The sequence below is a fragment of the Lissotriton vulgaris genome, chromosome 11 (assembly GCF_964263255.1).
Source record: "Lissotriton vulgaris chromosome 11, aLisVul1.2, whole genome shotgun sequence".
NCBI lineage: Eukaryota > Metazoa > Chordata > Amphibia > Caudata > Salamandridae > Lissotriton > Lissotriton vulgaris.
The window spans coordinates 287,597,214-287,618,454 of record NC_141699.1 but is presented as its reverse complement, the minus strand read 5'-3'; positions in this window follow the sequence as shown (position 1 = coordinate 287,618,454).

The following is a 21,241-nucleotide window of genomic DNA, read 5'->3' as shown; positions in this document are numbered from 1 at the left end:
GTAAAAGGAAAGCCAGGTACAGGCAAAGTTGTGTCCTAATGAAATGGAACTGTCTAATTACCCCGGACATGGTCCATTTGAGGTCGATATCACATACAAAAACATACAATAAATGAAAGGCAATGTCTGGTAAAGAGTAAGTTTAATTCACAACATTTTAAAACGGTTGAAATGATGATTGACCGAAAAAAGCAGAAGAGACTAGTACATATGCTTTAATATCAGCTGTCAGAGATGTACACACATTTGGGTCTTTCTACCTTTTGACATGAATAGAACAATGCCGGCTAGGTAAAGAATTAAATCAAAGTCTTGGAGAAGTTCTAGCTTAAGCATTTGTGGGATCAAGCATACAGAAATACTTTTATTTTACATTGCCTTGTTCTAAGATACATTTAAGTGCAGTAAGTAATTAACAAGAGTTTCATTTCATGTACCTATGGGTGAAAAGGTGTCTTTGAATGTAATCCAGGATAAAACAACACAGGGCCACATGCATCAATGTTAGGTTTTGCGATTCCTTATTTGCGAAAAATAGGGAATCGCAAATAAGGAATCGCAAAACGGGATGCATCAATTTAATCGCATAATTTTTGCGATTTGGTAAAAATCGCAATTTTTACCGAATCGCAAATATTATGCGAATTCCAATTTGCGATTTCGCAATTCCCATTGATTCCTATGGGCCAAAAGGCCCATAGGAATCAATGGGAAGGCATTGACATTTTGCGATTTTTAATTAGCGAATCGCAAAATGTTAATGCATTCCATGGGTTCAGGAGGGGGTCCAAAGGACCCCCCCCTGCACCCTTGAAATGTATTTTAAAGTGCATGTTTCACACACACATGTCCTAAGGACATGTGTGTCTGTAACATGACAGTGTTTAAAATGCTAATTTGAGCATTTTAATAGTTTTTCGCAAATTACCACGAGGTTCACCCTCGTGGTAATTTGCACCCCCTAATTGCGAATTCGCAAATTTAAAAACAATCATGCATTGCTTTTAAGGAATCGCAAATTTGCGATTCCTTAACAGCAATCGCATTTTTGGAATTCGCTAAAAATAGCGATTTTTCAAAAAATGTTTGATGCATCTCAAAAACCTATTTAGGAATCGCAAACGGCCGAATTTACCGATTCGCACCGTTTGCACTTCCTAAATAGGTTGATGCATGTGCCCCACAGTTCTTTAAATGTTTGTTTAAAGCGTGGAGAAATTTTCCTGATACACCCACTTTTTAGGAGCTTGCTTGCTCTCACTGCCAGCAGCCAGCAGTTGAATGACCTTTTATCTAAAATGTTGCTGGCTACATTCAACATTTCATGGTATCCCTTTGGTGGCTAGAGCTCCCAGCATCTTTTGGTCAGGTCTGGATCACAGTCTAGAAAAATTGCCCATATCTGAAAATCTACAAATCTTGATATTTTTAAATTTAGCTGGCAGTGCCCTGAGCCTATTGCAGTTAAGGTAATGCAACTTGTGGAGTTATTGGAGGCCAGTCCTAACACTTAAGGACTCTCAAACTTGCCCAGGAGCAGCAGGGATACTAGAGACCTTGGATATTCTGTTAACAGTTGTCAACTATTTATAAGTACATACCTTTGAGCAAAAAAATTATAATACTAGACCTCAATGGTACTCCAGCTGAGCTCAAAAGGTGCCTGAGATTAGTCTCGAGCCACTAACAACAAAAGAGTGATAGTGAACAGGCATGACATGAATGTTAGCTTTATGCCTACTTTAGAACGGAATTGCCAAAGAGGTGCCCTTGAGAGAATGGAGAGTAGTCTTCCTGTGGGGCTACCTAGCCAAGGGAGAATTAATTTTTGCCACTTATCTTCATAATATGAAGAATCTCTGTATACAAACATGTTATCATTGTGTGTCTGTAGTTTAGAAGTGCTGTGAATAAAAGGACCTACTAATATCCTGTTTTTCAAAGTAAACAATTTGTCAAACTCAGTTAGATGAAAGACTGAATATGACTTACTGGAATATGAACTTATGACGTTCAGATCGCAGCTTTTCTTCAGGGATAAGTGTGTCCACTGAGCCTTATGGCTAGTCATCCTTCAACTGTAATCTTGTTAATTTTTGCCATTTTGGAGAACTTCAAAATCTCAGGAAGTCTAGAAGGCAGGTCCTGGTTTGATGAGGGTGTCCTCCTTTAAGCACATTGTAAATCTTCCAAGCTGGAAGGACAGATATGGTCTGGACCGTGAAGAGCTTTTCATTTTAGTCATACAGTTTCTTTTAAGTCTACAAGGTGATGTCAACAGTCAGCAGCACTAAAGTTTTGGGACTCATGCAGGGCCCAAATGAAATCAAGCACTGCATGAATCTTAAAAGTCTTTTTACTTAGACAGCAGGCTGTCTAACAGGGCAATTCATAAAGCGTAGGTTGATTTGAAAGGGGTGTGCTTCCGTTGCAAAGCAAACATAAGGAACACAATGAAGTGTCAAACAGTTAATTCAGTTAACTTGTATGTGACATATTGGTTTATATTAAACATAGTGCTTCACATACCAACTGCTTTGATTTGAATATAAAAAATAATAGACGTGTCTGTGTGTACTGCACTGGTTCACACAGGTTTTTATTGGTTTGCATGCACTATACTGGTAGGCATACATTGATATTGGTTTGAGAGATCATAATGTTGGTTAATGCATTTGTTGTAGGCAAAGTACACCGATTTATATGAATATCATACTAATTTGCCAGAATTACACATAGATGTAGATGTTTAATGTACTGATTCATAGACACACTATACTGGCTAACTGTTATAATGTGCTGATTTGGGTGCGCAATATATTGATTGAAATATGCAACTTAATGGTTGGATTATTTGCTGGTCTGCATTCATAACGTATGGGTAGATATACATAATTGCTTGGTTCGGATAAGTAGCATATTTCACTCCGGTAATGCACTGAATTGTATGTGTAATATATTGATTGCCTTGGGAAATCTATTGGTTTGAAAGCATTACATGCAGGTGAGCTCACACGATGCCTTTTTTGACATGTATATCCTCTGGTTTGTATGGATACCACATTGATTTACCCACATGACATACATAATTGCATGGTTCATATACATAATGTATTGTTTCATTCCTGTATTGCACTGGTCTGTATATGTCACATATATTGGTTTAAATGTATAACCCGTTGTCTGAACATGTTACTGATTTGCATGCATAGTGTACCTCTTCTCGTGCATAATCTATTGCTTCGCATGTTTAACGTTCTATTTTGAATGCATAAAGTACTGGTAGGCATATACAAATATATGGATCCAGTGAATAACACATTTGCTTTGCAAGCACATTATATGTGTTTGGATACAACATTTTCGGTTCTCTAAACATCCCTTACTGATTTGTGTGCATAGCACACAGAAACATATTTTTGGTATACCCATTGCATACTATTTATTTTTTAACCAAGTGCACTCATTAATAAACAAAAAACACCTTGGTTTGAATGGGTTTTACATTGAAGCCTGTGCTTCATGCATTGTTTTGCTAACACTACACTTGACTCACCAGCTGGGAAGGGGTGTGGACAATGACAGCGGTCACAAGGTGTCTGGAAGCTGGAGGCTCGGTTTTCTCAAGACCTGAGATAAACCACTTCCTTTGAAGGTGATAAACACTTGATGATAATCTCCAGATGAAGATAACTTGGATCTATTACCATGTAATCTGTCCACAACTGCAATAACATTTTTTTGAAAAGTGATGTTTTACGTTTTAAACTATTTTTGTTTGCTCACTTGAAGTTTGATCTAACCGATTGTAAAATAGAATGTGAGCAATATTTTAAAGCCTGTGCTATATGTACCTTTGTTTGTAGCAGTGTGGGTCCAAGAAGATGGGCACTGCTTCAAAGCAGCTTCAGTCACCTACACATTCCAAATTCCTTCAAATTTCTTCCGAGGTTGTCATGCTATTTTCAGGTCAGCAGTTGACAGCATATTCTAAAAACCATGGGTCTTTCAATATTTGGTGATGTCAGGGACATACTTTTTTTGAAGGAAGGCAGTCTACATTTTGCAAGTCCAGCCAACTGTTTGAAAACTGCTAGTGAAAAACACATCATTTTAAACAAATGAATGTTAATTTTACCTTAATTTCTTTTTTACTTTCCAATGTATACTTCTGACCTCAGATTCTTCACCTTCAGAGTATCCTGAGGTGCTAGCAATGCTCCTGTGGCCGATAGGTGATTCCACGCGTCTCCAATGTCATTCTGTACCATGCTGGAATTGACAAAGCAGTGCCACATAGAAGTACCACCGCCGCATGCTAGTTCAGTTCTTTTCTTTTCTATGCCCTTCAACACGAACCAGAGTTCCACTTTCAATTTTGTAGGTCTTTTGACGACTTCCAAATTTCTACGACAGTGTGCTAGGAAACAAGGTCACCACTGAAAACAGATTTAAAGCTGTACCAAGATTGCAGGAAGGAGATGTCAGTCATGGATCTGTAGGAAGTTTTATTTGTGGTACTTGGGCTCTAGATCATGCGACAAGTATGTCCTTATGCACCCAAAGGAGATTCATGAGAGGGAATTGAAACTCTATGTCACTGAACATAAAAAGAGATCACAGGCAAAGTACTGATACTGCTCCAAGTTAAAGGTTTGGTCTAATCTGAAGACCACTACTACGAAAAGTATGCATACGGTTTAAGTTGTCCTGTAAGTCGAAGCCAAAGTCTGGACATAAACCCAAAAAGGTGTATCTGGACTAAAACCTATCCTGCAACCCAAAATCTAGAGAGAACTCGTGAGAACATAAAGATAAAGATTGCATTCCTCCTTTAACAATGAATGAATCCAACCCAGCCACACAAATAGTCCCAGGAGTCCTGAATTTCTTGGGCCATCTTCAATCCCACTTTTAACAAGATTTCACATCGAACTATTTTTTTTTAAACAATTTCTTATTGTGAAATGAGCATTCAGATATCCTTGTATATACCAATGATCTTTTTTACCATTAACCTCTTTTTTATAAAATCACGCTATTCTCACTTTTCTCTACATGTATAGTTATGGTTACTTTACTTGGGGCTCTTTATCACTTACTTCTTAACACTACTCACTGAAACAATACCTGCCAAAATTAATACTTTTTGTATTTTATGTACTATAACGAAAATAAATAACTCAGTTCTGGTGTATTGAGTTCTATGACAACAATAGTCGGGCTATTGACGTTGTTCTTTAATTAATTTATGACAGATGTGCTCTGTTTTATAATTAATTTTTTCTTCTTTGATTAAACCTACAAATAATTATTCTGTGGCAATAAGAAATTGTTTTAAAAAATAAGTTTCATGTGAACACATGTTATAAGTTGATATTTAATATACAGTTCACATGGACATATGGGTTGCTCTTGTCTATCTGAAAAATCTTCAATCTTACAACAGATAGCTGCCTTCAAAAAGGCCATCCTCCAGATATTTAGTGCTGTAACCTCACCCTCTGGTGTGCCTTTGGGTCCAACGGAGCCTCAGGAGTCTACAGTCAGATTTCTGCAAGGGGAAGGATACCATCTGCCCCCTTGTGACTTGCACCGACTACAGTCCTGGTCTCTACAATGTCTCCAGGATCCATAATTGGTATTACCCTACACAATAGCACCAACTCTAAAACCGAATCTTCTGGTGCTGGTTTAAGATTTGATTCCAACACTAATCATTGACCCCATACCGATGCTTCTCCAGGCCCACGTTATGCTAGGTGCTCACAAAGGTGCAACCAATTGTTATGCAACCTGACTCTAATCAAAGCCTTCTGGTAGGACAAGTACTATAAGAGGCTTGTGGTCACTATGGATCATATTCCATTTCAGTGCAGGACACAACTAATGTCTCTCAGGATATTGATGATGGGGGAGGGAGATAACGTCAATTAAATGTAATTATAGTGATGATGCCTTGTATTCAAAGATCCAAAATTCCAGTGGGTTAGACATTTCCTAAAACAGGTAGACTCACCACATGGACTTCCAATGGAACAAATTGCATCATTGGCAGGGGTGCTATAGAGAGCAGCTGAAGTTCAAGGCTTGCAAATGTCCATTATTGAGATAAGGAGAAATGTTTTTAACAGATTCTGCAAGCAGTGCCGACTTTACTTGAGCCATTGTTGTCATTCAATTAGGTCTATACTGGTACCCTTATTGCAACTTGGTCCAAGCCACGCTCATGCACTCCCGTCAGTCAACCTTTAGCTAGGCAACACAGACCACCAGCTGCTTACCTGGATTTCCTAATCAAACATACTACACCAGAAAGCATATTTCAGGTATCAACAAATAATGCCAACCAAATAGAAAGAATGTTTTTCAGCTAATTTTGCTCTCAAATCCATTTACACCATCTGCCACCTTGGAAGGGGCACCCAAGCCTTCTGGGATATGGCCTGTGAGATCCTGACAGACTCCTTGAGGACCTCAGGACCTCTTTAGTTCAAAGGATACATGATAAATAGGATGCTGCACAGTAGAAAGTCCAAGATGGCATGGACAATACTGATCACAAAAGCAGAACCTTTGCAATTAAGTGTGGGGCTCAAGCAGCACGCATTGATGAGATCATACAGATTTTCAGAAGTGAAAACATTCTTGATGGACATATTCTCTCATGGCTCCAGGCTAAAAAGTGAAAAGACTAATTTGGTGCTGGAACGATTGAAAGACAGTCGCACCACAGCTAGATCCTTTTGGCTAGTATTGCCAACTAAGCAATTTCTACACCAACACAGGAAGTTTAGGGGGTATTCAGGAAGGCTACTTTAGAGACGACGACTGCTTTCCCAATCTGTCAGGAACCGGCCCAGCCCTATCGTGGCTGAAGTTGTGATAACAGATGAAACTGTTCACAATTTCAGGGGCAGCAGTCCTGTAATTCTTCCTCAACTTCTGCAGTAGCTCTCTACTGGTAGGGGGCAGAATACAGCATTTCTTCCCAGCTGGAGACTCTTCTTGTCAGATGGGTGGGTCTTGCTAATTATCCAAAGGAGCTGCGCCCTGCCTTTTATTTCTTCTCCACTCTACCTTCCTCCTACACCTCAGTGAATTTCAGAAGAGCACACCACAATCCAGATAAAGAAAGTAATTCTGCTGTTGTACAAATGTACCACAGAGCGGGTGCCATACAAGGCAGAAGGGTGTAATTTGCGCTCTTTTCTCTTTCCGAAGAAGGACAGAGCCCCCAGACCAATAATTGATTTCAGCCGTTAAGCATCTTTTTGAGGGAGGACAAGTTCAAAATACTCTGAACCCAGAAGATAGGATATTGACCAATGACTTGCAGGACTCATATTTCTAAATACCCATCCTATAGTCTCACTACCATTACCTGTGGTTTCTTCAAGATGGGCCAGGAACACTTTCAATTTAGTATGCTCCACTTTAGCCTTACCTTACCTCGCCTCCTCAGGTGTTCAAAAAGGTGATGGAAATGGTAGTTACCCGTAACCGAGGGTGAGGATACATGTAATTCCATACCTTGATGATTGGCTGCTGAAGGCAGACTGACTGCAGTCAGTCTGTCTGCCGCAGGTAGGCTTGCCTCAGTCAGTGGCAGACAACCTCAATAGCTTTACCACATTTGGCTTTTTCATGAACAAAGTCCCACCTGTGCCTCATGCAGAGGATTCCCTTCATCGAGGATGCTCTGGATACAGTGAAATTCAAGGCCTTTCCCCCATCACTGAAACACACAGGACGCTCTTGCTTTATACACTATACATTAGAAAGCTCTCTTGATTGCGCTTGGTTTCACCTGATATAAAGATTTGACACAAAGCCATATCAGGTTAATCTAAAATGTCTGGCTTTGAGCCAGCTCCTACGGACCTGTGTCCAGTGCACACTCCAATCTCCGCTTTTGAATATACCCAGCGCCTTGAGACCCTCGTGGGTATGTAGTGCGCTTTACAAATGATTGATTGATTGATTGATTGATTGATTGATTGAGTAAAATGGGAATTGGACCTTCATGGAACAAATTTGTCTTGGAGCTTCATTACTATTGACTATAAACAAAAAATATTTTTGGGGCACAAAAGTTTACAGACAGCTTTTTGAACTACAGAGGAATAATAAATCTGGACATTTTAAAACAGAAAAGTAAAAGAAAGTTGATTTGTAACGTGACTAATTTTGTGAGAATGCAGATACCCTTGTTATAATACCCATGAACATTAACATGTTGAAAGAGAGACATTTGGGGTGAAAAGGGGATAAACAGTTTCCTACACCAATTGAAACGCCTTTGCACAAAAATTAGGAGTGCCAAATTATGAAAATCGTATTAAGGTTTTCTGCTTTTATGTTCGATGCACGATTGCTTGCAAGGGTACTAAGGAAACAACGGGCCATGTTACGACTACAGCATACTGTCCCACTGTTACCATGTTGCACCCTTCAGAATGTGCAACAGGAGTAAAGTGAGACAATGCAACATATCATAGCCCAAGCAATGTAGGTGCAAACTTCCACCAACATTAAGAAAACCACATTAGTGAAATGTAGACAAGCAGTTTGAAGCCACCTTTCACTGCAGGCAGAACCCCAGTGTGCATTTCAAAGAGGGATGGCCGACTGACACCTGGGACTCTTGTTCCCTGTCTCAAGGGATGTCGATGTCTGTTTTGCCTCTGTGCCTGCAATAAGGCACATTAAGCTATGGTACAATGGCTATGGATTTCCTCATATGTTGGGAGATATAGCCCAAGTAATTGAGAGAATACACCTTTGAGATTGTGCCCGCACACATTTAGTGACAGCATGATCTGTATAATAGAAGACAGATGCTGTAACAACAAAGTGCTCCTGGTGTACAAAAAGCAGACACACACGTCTGTTCCACCCCCGAGTACTTTCTGTAACAAGGCCACAAGTGTACTGTAATTAGTTTTTTTTTAAATTAAAATTATCAACCATTGTTTGAAAAGATGTGTTTTTCACAGACCTGATTCAGACATTTCACTGGACTGCATAATTAAAGTTTCCTTTTCGCAATAAAAACATGAGGCTTGATGTTCCCCAATATCAAAATATTCATGCTTTGCAGAACAACGCTACAACTTTTGACCTCCAAATACCATGGGACCCTTTGGAAACTCAAAAGGAACAGCTGTAAGTCATACAATTTGTTTTCTATATACACATTTTGAATTTGTAAGGTTTCTGAGGCTGTTTTTAAGCCATGTCCATCCACCTGGATTCAACACTGTTGCAAGAAGCAGGAACATCAGCACAATCTTTAAAATAATATTTAAATGTTAATTATTTTAGAATGTGCTCAATGACATTTCCAATTAAAAAACAAAAGCGGTTTAAAAAGTAAAACATTACTTCTAAAAACATAACGTTGCAGTTGTGAACAGATAACAGGATTTCAAAAGCCAATTGGAAAGGTCTTCCACCAGGACTTGAGAAAGTTGAACTTCTAGCTTCCATAGACAATGTGAACTCTGTCATTGTCTTCGTCCTCTCAAACTGCTGAGCCAAACCATAGTGCAATGCGAGCAAACCAATGCATGAAGCTCTGGCTTCAAAGTAAAATATTTAAAAAACAAGGTTTTTCCTGTTCATTAATCAGTGTGACTACGGAAATAAATCGGATGCAGATGGGGATGCCAAAAATACATACCTGTATGTAGCGCAAACAAACCAGTAAGCGGCGTTTACCAATCAGAATAGTTTGTGAACAAACACATATAGTGTTCTTGGAAACCAATTATTCATGGGATCCATACAAGTGTGCATGTCTACCAGTACTTTACACAGAAAAATCTGTATGCTCAACATGTAAAACAGCAGGGTATGCATGGGAACCAGTACATCATACAAGCATATCAGCAAACATTGTTTTAACCTCAATGGGATGTATATTTACATCAATATATCACACACAAACCAGTCCATTGCAAGAATAAAACAATATAATATGTATAGCAACCATACAATTACGTATGTCAACCAGTACAGAAGGCATTCAAATCAGTGTATGGTATTCCTGCATAAGAAATGTGTTACTTACCTGTAACTGCAGTTATCCAGTATTGGTGTCTTTCATAGATTCACATGCAGATCCCTCCCGCCTCGCCCTGGACGGGAGCTCGGACTTGCTTTGCTCTAGACAAGTAGTTAGTACGCCTACCCTAGCTTGTGCGTACGGAAAGTCTGAGAGACTGAGATGTCCTTTTGTAAAAAGGACCAAACTCCAGAAGGTAGCCAATCAGCTACCACCTCCCTCTAGAACCTTCCTGTCAGGAGCCTCAGTCTCTCAGATTTCCGTACGCACCAAGCTAGGTAGGCGTAATACTTGTTAGAGAAAGAAGTGAGTCCTTCCAGGGGAGGCGGGAGGGTTGCATGTGAATCTATGAAAGACAACAATACTGGATAACTGCAGTTACAGGTAAGTAACGCATTTCTTCTCCAGTATTATGGGTGTCTTTCATAGATTCACATGCCTGAATCAGAGTAGCAAGCAATACATTATGCACATTTCTGATGGAACAGCATACAGCAGTCTGAGATAATACATATCATGCGACTAAGAGCCATCAACAAGTAACAAGAAATAAGTAAATAAATGTGCATACCAGCGAAGGATGGCGGGAAGGAGGAAGGCTCACCTCACTGGAATAGATGGCGAAGCACAGCCTGGCCCACTGCTGCATCCTGCATCAGTTCCGTTTCCAGGCAGTAGTGCCTGGTGAAGGTATGCGGCACCTTCCAGGTCGCTGCCCTGCAAATGTCCAATATTGGCACCCCAGCAAAGAGCGCTGCCGATGTGGACACAGTTCTTGTAGAATGAGCTCTAACTTTGGAGTGCAACGATCGTCCAGCTTTTATTGTGGCAAAAGGCAATTGCCGAAGATATCCATTGTGAAATACTTTGCTTGGAAAGTGGCATGCCTTTTCTAGGTCTACTGAAAGCGATGAAAAGCTGGTTCATTTTCCTAAAATGTTTTGTCTTGTCGAGGTAAAATTTAAGACACCTCTTCAGGTCCAAAGAGTGCAGGGATTTTTCAGCTGCAGTGCTGGGATTTAGGAAAAATGATCGGAGGACTAGAGGTTCATTTAAATGGAAGTCTGACGGGACCTTAGGAATAAATTGAGGATTAGTTCTTAAAACCACTCTGTCTTCCTTGAACTGCATGAAGGGATTTTGTATGGAAAGAGCCTGTAGTTCACTGACCCTTCTTGCTGTAGTCAGGGCCAATAGAAGGGCCGTTTTCCAGGAGATGTATTTGACATCTGCCCTGTGAATGGGCTCAAAAGGGTGTTTCATCAATTGGTTGAGGACCACATTGAGATGCCATGTTGGTGGAACGCTCCGTGGGCGAGGAAAGGATCTGTAAAGCCCCTTAAGGAATTGTTTTATTAACCTGTGTGAACAGAGAGTGGGTCCTTTTGAAGTTCTTGTAAAGCGAGAGATTGCTGCCAAATGAACTCTGATAGAGGCATGCGCAAGTCCCGCCTGTGCCAGGTGTAGCAGATATGGTAGTAACTGCTCCGGAGTAGCCTGAAAGGGATGTAGATCTTTGTCCTTACACCAAATGTAAAAGCGTTTCCATTTTAACGAATAGGTCTTGTTTGTGCTCTCTGCTCTTGCTTTCGCGAGGACATCTTTGCACTCCTGCGGAATGCCTAGTTGGCAGAACTCTCGGAACTCAGGAGCCAAGCCGATAATCCTAGAGATTTCAGATTCGGGTGCTGTACTTGGCCGTTGGACATCGTGAGCAGGGACAGATGTTGGCTCAGACGGATTGGCGGTTGGACTGAGAGGCGATGGAGGTCCGTGAACCAATGCTGCCTCGGCCAGAACGGGACAATCAGAATCAGGGTGCCGTGCTCTGTCTTCATTTTTCGGAGGACTCTTGGTATCAGGGGAAATGGCGGAAATGCGTACGCAAACATGTTGAGCCATGCGATGGAAAATGCATTTCCGAGGGGCCGCAATTGGGGATGTCAGCTTGCGAAGTTGCGGCATTTGGCGTTCTCCCAGGTGGCAAAAAGGTCGATCTGCGGTCTTCCCCATTCCGAAAGGATGTGATTCAGCACTTTTTGTTCTAGCTCCCATTCGTGGGACAGCGATCTCTGTCTGCTTAGAGCATCTGCTATGACGTTGTCCTTGCCTGGGACATACTCCGCTGACAGCGTGATACTGTGGAGGACAAGCCAGTTCCAGATTTTCTGCGATTCGCAAGATAGTGTGAGCGAACGCGTTCCTCCTTGTTTGTTCAAGTAGTGCATTGTCGTAGTGATGTCGGTCCTGACAAGCACTGGGGAGTTCTTGATGCACGGTAGGAAAGCCTGCAGAGATAGAAAAACTGCCCTCAGCTCTAGGAGGTTGATATGGAGCTGCTTTTCCTGGTCCATCCACTTGCCACTGATCTGCAACTCTTGAAGGAACGCTCCCCAGCCTTCTAGGGAGGCGTCCGTAGTTATCACGTGTGGAGCTGCAGGCAGCAGGAATGGTAGCCCTTGCAAGAGGTTTTTGGGCGACCTCCACCAGAGCAAGGCCTTGGTCATTTGCTGAGTTATCACAATGCGATCCTCGAAAGAGCCTGTGCTTTGAGTCCATTGCCTGGTCAAGGCATCCTGCAGAGGGCGCATTCTGAGCCGACAGTGTGGAATAAGCAGGATACACAAGTACATGTACCTGGAGGGACTTGAAAGTACGGACCAGCAAAGTTTTTCTCGAGGCCACTGCGGTGGTCAGAGTGATAAGCTTGTGCTTCCTTTCCTGAAATGGGAATGCTTTTGAACATTCCGAATCCAATGTCGCCCCGAGAAAGGTAAGAACTCGGGAGGGCTGTAAGGTTGACTTCTCGTGATTGAGCATCAGACCCAGTTGCTGGAAAAGATTGAGACAGGCGCTGGAGGACTTGGCTGTGCCTTTTATAGATGGTGCTTTTACCAGCCAGTCGTCCAGGTATAGGAAGACTTGGTGTCCCTGCTGTCGTAGGAAGGCTGCCACTGGGGAGAGGCACTTGGTGAAAATCCGGGGTGCCGACTTGAGGCCGAATGGGAGGACACAGAATTGATAGTGCTGACCTGCCACTGCGAATCTGAGAAATCTCCTGTGGCGTTTGTTAATAGGGATGTGGTAATATGCGTCTTGCAGGTCTAAAGAAGTCATAAAGTCTCCTTCCTCTAGTGACCCCAAGATCTCCTGGATAGTCACCAAACAGAACGATTGACTCTTCAAGAATGTGTTGAGTGCTCTGAGGTCTAGGATGGGCCTCCATTTCTTCCCTTTCTTTTGTATTAGAAAGAAGCGGGAATAGAATCCCTTTCATCTGTGAGCTGTTGGTTCTCGCTCTATCGCTCCTTTCTTTAACATTGAAGAGACCTCTTGAAGGAGTAATCGTAAACGCCTGTGTTGAAGCTTGCGAGGAGGAGTTGTCGGGGGAATTGAATTGAATTCCAACGAATGTCCGAATTGGATCAATTGGAGCACCCACCGATCCGTTGTAATTAAGCTCCAATTGTCGAGGAAGTGTGTCAGTTTTCCTCCAAGTTTGAAAAAATGAGATTGTGGACGGGCTGGCTGGTGGAAAAGGTCATTGGCGTCCGCCAGTGGATTTCCTTTGGTTTTTTTCCCCTGTAGTTGGACCTTCCATACGAGGTCTGGCGACCTTGTTGCTACTGTCGCTGTTGATATTGAGATTGGCCTTGGTTATAGGAGTATGAGGATTTGGTCTGATAAGAACCTCTGTAAGAGGATTGACCTCTACCCCTGCTCCCTCGAAAGGACTGGTTCTTAAACTGCAATGTGCCCAGCGCTCATGCCGTGTCCGTATCTTTTTGATCGTTTGTAGGGCTTCATCGATTTTCTCACCAAAAAGGTGCTGGCCGTCGTAGGGCATGTCCAGTACCTTAGTTTGGACCTCTTGGCGAAAGGATGTAGCTTTAAGCCACCCCTGCCTTCGCAAGACCGCGGCCCCTGCTAGCTGTCTGAAGTCGGTCATTGCAACATCTACAGCACAATCGATAAGTTCCGATGCCGATGCTTGGCCCTCCTTAAGGAGTGATTGAACTTCCTCTTTCAAATTATCTGGTAGTTCTGCCAGATACGGGGCAATATCCTCCCACAATTGCCTATTGTAGCGGCCTAGTAGCGCAATGGAATTAGCCACTTTCACAGTCATGGCCGACGTGGTGGAAAAGCGTTTGCCAATACTGTCAAGCTTCCTGCCCTCCTTGTCCGGTGGAGCTGACAATGGAGATGCCGGATTCCTAGAGTTCTTTTGTGCTGCCTGGGTAACCACAGAATCTGGCTTGGGATGCCCAGTATGGCAGGCTGGTGCTGTTGTTGGTGCCTTATACTTCTTGTCCAGCCGTGGTACCACTGCGGAGACCGAGGCTGGTGTTTGCATTAGCTGTTTTCCCTGTTCCCATATGTGCTCAATGATAGAAATAGATCTGGTTGTTTTCCTAACCAGGTCTTTAAAATCATATAGGAAGCAGTCTGTTTCATGGGATTCCATTGTCATATGGAATCTCCTGGCCGCTCTCTCCACTAAATTGTGAAATCCGCCAATGTCCACTGGCGGTGAGTCCGAGGTAGTGGGCTCAGGTGTGGCCGGAGATGGAGCGATGTAGTCCTCATCGTCCCTATGGTCGGACTGGTCGTCCCGAACCTCTCCCTCTTCTGGTTCTTTGACTTCTTCATCAGAAGACGGGACATTGTGCACTGGTTCTCTTTCCTGACGGATCACCAAAGGTGATGGTCTAGGTCGTGAGGATGGTGTCGGTCCAGATGTAGCTGGATTTGCTTCCATCGATGGGGCAGTGGTTGGTTCAGGAAAGCGCTGCTTGTAGTCTTGGATCGAGAACCGTAAGTCTGAAACTATAGACACCGGAAGGCATACCATAGGTGTGACCTCCGTCTGAACATGCAAATGTTCAGTCTCTTCTGTATAAACCACCTCATCGCCATCTTCATCGGTGCTTTGGCAATTGGCACTTTACTATGAGATCTGAAGGACTGGTGGCCTGTCCGTACTGGTCTTCGTCTGATTCCTCATCCTGTAATAGACGTGACGGGGTAACTTTTGCACCCTACTTGGAGATATTAAGTCAGGGGTTATTGGTTGTCTCGTGCTCTTTTTCGTAGGCGGCTGACTGGCAGCTGACAATGGAGAAATCAAGTCCGATTGTTTCCATAGCGTCGATGATCGCGTCGTCGACGGTGTCGTCGTCGACTGAGTTTCAATCGTCGTCGATGATGTTTTCGTCGACGGTACCTTTGTCGACGGTTCCGTCGTTGATGGTGCGCTTGTCGACGATGTCTTCGTCGTCGTCGATGGTGTTTTCATCAGCGGTATCCTCGTCGACAGCACCTTCGTCGACGGCACAGTCGTTGATGGTGCGCTCGTCGACGATATCTTCGTCGTCGACGATGTCTTCACCGTCGTCGGTGTCTCGGACGACGGCACGCCGGTCGACGAGGGTGTCTTCATCGACGGCGTCGACGGTTTTGGCTTCATCGTCGACGCTGATGTCGTCGTTGACGTCGTCGACGGGATCTTCTTCGAGGGCTTTGCAATGAGGATAATCGACGACACAGGCTTACCCCCCGTCAACGATGGAGTAGTCGTCGTCATCGATGAGAATGCTGACGACGCCATCGTCGTCGACACCGTCGTCGTCGATGTAGAAACATAGACTGTAGATACAGTCTTCTTCAACGCTGACGTAAACGTCGACGAAATTGTGGTCGACGACGGCGCAGGCTTCCTGAAGGCAGGAACCTCCTTGTCAGACGTTGTAGATCTTGCCTCAGAAGACTTTTTGACATTCTTTTTAGGAGGAACGTCTGTAGGGCTAGGGGAAGCAACCCTTGACCTCTTCAAGGATAATTTAGATGAAACTGAAGCCATCTCACCATCCTCTGAAGACTCCAGGTCGTCTCTGGTTTTCAGTCTGTTCAACCAGAGGAGCAGCCGGCCTTCTCTGTCTTTTAGTATTTTTGTAGAGAATGTTCTACAAATTCTATACTCTTTAGGAGAATGGTCTGGATAAAGACAGTATAAGCAGGTTTCATGCTTATCATCGACGTGGAGCCTCTTCTTACCACAAGAAGAGCAAGCTCTGAAGAAACCCTTCTTCTGTTGATCAGCCATGGTGTATTTATGACGGAAATATCCAATTTCTGAGAAGAAAAGAGATTAAACTAGGAAACCTGAGGAGAACTCAGGTGGAGACTCCCTAGCACAACGTGCGGTAGAAAATCTGAGAGACTGAGGCTCCTGACAGGAAGGTTCTAGTGGGAGGTGGTAGCTGATTGACTACCTTCTGGAGTTTGGTCCTTTTTACAAAAGGACATAGATAGGCTACTAAGGCAAGGCCCTTAGGCCTACTTTTCTCTATGTATGTCTATAGGACATTACTTTTCTATGTACCGGAGACTCCCGTCTCGACGACGGGGAACGATTCAGGCATGTGAATCTATGAAAGACACCCATAATACTGGAAAACAGTAGAATATGCGTATGAACCGGTACATCGAGTCTTTAAAATAGCAAGCCATTCTTAATAAGTTGTACATTACAATCAATATAATTTACATGCACATCAGTTCATTACAACACTGAACCAACACATTATGTATCCGAAAGAAGCTAATGTGTATGTCTAGCACCGCATTATGAGTGTAAGCCAGCATATAATCACACTATTACTGGGCCAGGCAACATTTTAATTAAACTGGGGTAATGTACATAATTTCTGTAATTTTGTGTTATGTTTGATGCACAAAATTACTGCAGTTATGAATTACGCCACGTCTCATAATTACGCTGCCTTGCGCTGCAAAAGTACAGCACAGGAGCAAGACAAAAAAACATAACATAAGTGTTTTTTGTTCACAGCAATTATATGTTTTTACAATTTTTGGGCAAAACGTGTCCTTGTGATCTTTTGTGCTAAAATATAGTGCTAAATGACGGATTTGCATTTCTTGCAATCTTCCCTACATTTCACAGAACGCGAAATCAAATTATGCAATTTTTGTGCACCTCTAAAGTTTACTCACACAACCCACTACATTACCAGAGCAGCCAATATAGAACTTATACAAAACCAATGCATTATTCATCTGCATCCATACGTTACTCTTGAAAAGCTGAACGATATGCATGTCAATAAGTGTTCTTTTCAGAAAAGCAGTACATTCTGAGTGAAAGCCAATATATTATGCAGCTCATAAACTTCTAGCCCAGAGTGTTATGCTTGCACACAAGGTTATTCATATGAACGAATTCATTATGAGAGAAAACTAATAGGGTATGCATAAATAGCCAATACGTTGCACATGCACACACCAGTATTTACGATGTATAACCCACTGCACTGATTAGACACTGCATTGTTATGTAAACGGTATACTGGAACATAAATCGATATGTTGTGTGTAAAAAATACAGATCTTAAACTATATGTTTACTCAAGTAAACCAACTTTCATTTTTAGAGTTCTAATAGTTTAGCTTTCCATTAATCAACTCATATCGATTATACAAGCCACTGTATATCAACCAGTTTAGTGAAGAAAATCAATAACATTTGTGTGAACCAGTGCAGTACACACAAAGGCACTGCCAATGTTTCGTATTTAAACCAATGAATGTAATTGCTTCGTTGACCACTATGATTGGTAAAAAAAAAGAAAATGTGTGTACATACACGGTAGATGAATTTTGGCCTGTATGGCGCCTCATAAACAACAATTTTTTAAAGGAAATCGAAGTTATGGGGACAGGCATCTGAAAAGTGAGAGCATGCACATCAGTTGACTTCGATGTAGGGAAAGACCATGCAGCAAACATGCATCCTTCAAGCTACGGTTTGTTATATGTTGCAGGACTCTTACAGCCTAATCAGGTGAAAGGATAAGCTTGCTGTGAGGAAGTGCATTATTTCACATGAAGGGAAGTAAGTACCACCAGCACAGAACAGAGAAAGGTTATATCCATAGATAATATAGAATGCAACCACTAGGCAATCACCATATAAAGAATACATAGAGGTTACTCTACAAAGCATCAATTGGGCATCTGAGGTGCCAGCAAATCAGCTGCAACCTGGGAATTTGCAGATGAGAACCATCTTTCTTGTGATGTCATGGAGTTACAAACCAAAGAATGAAAAGTAGAACAAGGGACCTTCCAGTAAAATGTGAAAATAAAATAAAGGGTAGAAGCTCATTTCAAACAGATTAGGGATTTAAGGGCAATGCAGGGACAACAGGTGAAGGGCATATATGACAACAATAATCACCTTTTCATGTAAAAAAGCAAAGGCAGATGTTTCTGCACAGAATGTCAGAAATATCAAATAATATTGCCAGAGCAATTGGTTTCATATGTTGGCTCCAAGTACAACTGATGCTTTCTAGTTATAGGACATTAGGTAAGATGCATTACGTATTGTAATGCTAGTCTTATGGCAATGATTACAACGATTCTAATACACACAACACATCCGATGGAAGAAAAGATCTAATCTGTATCACTAAACTCATTTCCTTCATCATACAATGCTTACAGAGTTAGGAATGCCCGTCAGTAGAGAATGAACGCTCATAAAAAGTAAAGATTTGGCATTGGAGTGACTCCATTATTCTGAGCCCTAAAGCTATTTTTCAATAACAAATATTTGGGTACCTTGTCACCTAGTTGCAAGTCAGGAAAGTGATTTTTATTGTTAATCCAGAGTCTTGCAGGTAGGTATCATGCATTCCTCCATAGGTCCTTAGTGGCACTTTTTCTCGCCTGCCACTGTGCACTTCTCTGTGTGAAAAATGAACAAATGAAATAATGAAATGTATATTTGTGTAATGGCTCTGAGGCTGGCAAAGAACCTATGGATTAACAGTAACAAAGTCACCATAAAAGTAACTCATTTCTCTATTACATTCTAATATTTTTCCTCTTATCTACTTTGTGAGTAGATTTCACAGTAACTATGAAAAAGACAGAAGGAAACAGAACGCAGCATTGGGGAGCTTAAGTCTTAGCAAACAGTTTACACAGAACTACCAAGCCACATTTAGCATTGATTTGGGAGGATTCTTTGAAAGTGTATTTTTGCCATAATGCTTTTGGGTAGCAAATCCTGAAGATCTCATACAGATACGTGCAGGAGAATGCAACTAACGCTGTCTTAGCAATGGACTAGTGGGCCCAAACACATTAGAATGACTGAGCTTCATGCACATTTCAGCAACAGGTTATGCATGACTCTATCCACCTAACAATTGTTGGCTTATCAGCCACCCAGCTTGCATAATTGTACTCAAAATTCTTGAACAATTGTTTTTAAATATGGTCATGAATCATTTCATTATTCTTTATTTCGGTTAAACAACCTTAAAAGAATGCAGTACAATACAATTTTAAAACATTGCAATACAATATACACGTCTACCCATTACCAGGTTAAAAGGAAAACTAGCAGCAAGATCCTTCTCAGTTAAATTAACACACATGTTCGAGGAGCACTTGATAGATAACAATGCATTAAGTTTAAAAACAATAAAAACAATAAAAACAAGGCACCAGGAAACACTAAGATCAGGCCAGTTCTTATTATCATCATTCCAGTTTAAGTTACTCGTTTTAAAGTGCAATATAAATCTAAATCAATTTCGATTACATGCACCACTTAATAGTAACATTATCAGTCCAATTGCATCTATAGTTACATGTTGCACACACGTTCCAGTAGGCATTACATATATACAATTAGTTCAGATACAATAGGATACAAATCAAAGTGCATTTCAGCCTCTAGACTACAATCATGCCGACTGTCTGCTTACATTTTATAGCCATTTCTCTTCCTGACTATCGCTACTGATAGGAGGAAGCGGCTCAAACTAAATACTATTGGGCGTGCAGTATCTCCTTTAAACACTCTTTCGCCATCTTTAATGTGGCGAAGACTCAAAAGTTGGCATATGGGTTTTAACCATTTTTTCCTTGCCTGTAGATAAGCGGGGCATATAAATAGCACATGGGCCTCATCTTCCCTCAGGCCCATTTCACATAATTCACATAAATCAGATCCAATACTACCTCTTGGTCCTTTGTTACAGTGCCATTTCGAAGTCCTAGATTTAATTTGAAGGGCACTATAGCAACATTTTAAATATAACGATTTGGTCATAGGTGGGTAGATTTCATCCATAAAGGATTCTAATTTCATGTCCATTTTTACTTCAAAGAACCTGAGGGTCAGAATCCCCAAATTCGGATTTCCCAACACAGAATCTTTGAAATATTCCCAATACCTATTCTTTAGCAGTTTCTTAGAATTATTGGTAATCGAATCCGGGTCTGACCAAAAGCTACTTAACCCTAGCTTTATAAACCACTTTTCAATGTAGGCCAACCATGCTAAACATGTGGAGTTTTTTATTACCATTATCTCTTTTAACGCCTCTCTATAGTCCACTAACTCATCAGTGGACCAAAGACGAACCCAGTATAACAATGGGCGCAATGCAGCGTGGTCATCTGATCGGCGAAAATTAAGATCCCATACAACCGGGGTGAGGGGAGTGAAGGCAGGTACACCTAACAGCTGTCTGATGAATTTATTTTCCTGAACTAAGAACGTGCCTTTCGAAACATGTCCCCAAAGTTCTGCACCATAAAGGGAAGCAGATTGTGCTTTGTATTTGAACAAACTGATTGCTGGAGAGACTGATTTATAATGGCTATTTTTGTGTTTCCTTAAAATAGGAGCTTGATTCTGGACTAGTCTGATCTTTGAGGTTTCTAGTTGAGATTTCCAAGATATTTTACTGTCTAAAGTGATACCCAGGTACTTAAAACTTTGGACTTTTTCAATTTTTTCATTATTTATAGAGAAAATTTTATTAAAACCTTTATGTGGGTTGATTGTCATGACCTTAGTTTTGGACGAATTAATTTCAAGCTTCTTGTCCTGACAATACAACCTAAATTTGTTAAGAAGGTTCTGGAGTCCTTTTGGGGTTTGGGAAATTAAAATAGTGTCATCCGAAAATAATAATGCTGGAACGGCTTGACCTCACAACTTGGGAGAGTCATGCTCGCAGCCCAAGAGGGTGTCAGGGATGTCATTAACATAAAGGGAAAATAAAGTAGGCGCCATAACACATCCTTGCCTAACTCCTTTCACTATATCTATTTTCTCACTCAACT